The following is a 1,192-nucleotide window of genomic DNA, read 5'->3' as shown; positions in this document are numbered from 1 at the left end:
AGCTTGAGTGTTCAGACACTTCAAAAAACAGCTGCTGTAAGAATCCAAGATGATGACAAGACACAGCAATACAAATAAATGTAAGACAACAATGTGAAGTTTAATAATTGATTTAATAAAACCCACAATAAAACAACACATTTCTGCTTTTTTCTTCAATTAACAAATGCGTAAATTATTACAATAAAAAACTCCAAATACAATACGTCTACTGTACTTCAACTTCTAATTACAGCAACTGTAAACCCCGATTTAATTAAAACCTATTTGAGTATTAGTGTGTGCAAAATACCTGTTGTTTGTTTGTGGTATTTTTTTTTCCAGTAAGTTTGTAAGGATGGGATGCACGTTCTTCATGAACTGTGATATGGCTTAATTAATGATAGTGTTTGTATTGAAGCATTAACTTCCCAAGTACAGTGCCACTTTGCCTCTGAGCGGTATGTGCTCCCATGCTGTACTCAAGTGTTCCCATTTCTTGCCAGAACAGATACAAACATAATCCAGTGTTAGGTGCACTTTGCCCAAATTAATACTGTGCTGTCAGTTTTCACCTCTAAAAATCCATCGTGTGACCCCTACCTCAAAAAAAGGGGAGAAAAGAAGCCAAGACTGTTACCACCAATTGCAGGTATAAATCAGCCTGATGAATATGTGAAACCCTAGCAAGTTTCAAAACAGACAATAGCTTAAGTATTCACAGCTGAATATCACAATATCCATCATTAGGCAAAAATTTTCCTTTCTGATCCACATACAGAACTACTTTTGATGTCAGTGGAAGTTCTGCATAAAGATCAAAGTACAGAATAAGAAAAAAATATTTGAAGCCAAGTTCTTACTGTCTTCTGAACTTTGCAGGTCATATTCTTGTTGCCCTTAGCTTCTTCAATGCAAATGACTTCAGAAGCAGGCATAAATCTGAGCTTGGAGGTGTATGATAGCTTAGGGTCAGGTTTTATTACCCTGTGTACATTCAAAGTACAGTGATTCTACCATGAGGCTAAGCAATTCAGTTTTGTGGACTTTGAGGATATAGTCTTTGAGAATAAATAGTCTTTTCAAAATTGCCTCATCCCTCTGTAAATAAGAAACGGCCTTTCTATCTCTGTAGGTTGTTATGATTTTGTTGTCCAGCACCATTAGGTTACTGAGCTTGCTTGGATTTTGCTTTATTCATAAAGCTAAGGAG

The sequence above is a fragment of the Pygoscelis adeliae genome, unplaced genomic scaffold (genome assembly GCF_000699105.1).
Source record: "Pygoscelis adeliae isolate BGI_AS28 unplaced genomic scaffold, ASM69910v1 Scaffold318, whole genome shotgun sequence".
NCBI classification, from domain to species: Eukaryota; Metazoa; Chordata; class Aves; order Sphenisciformes; family Spheniscidae; genus Pygoscelis; species Pygoscelis adeliae.
This window is presented reverse-complemented; position numbering follows the sequence as displayed.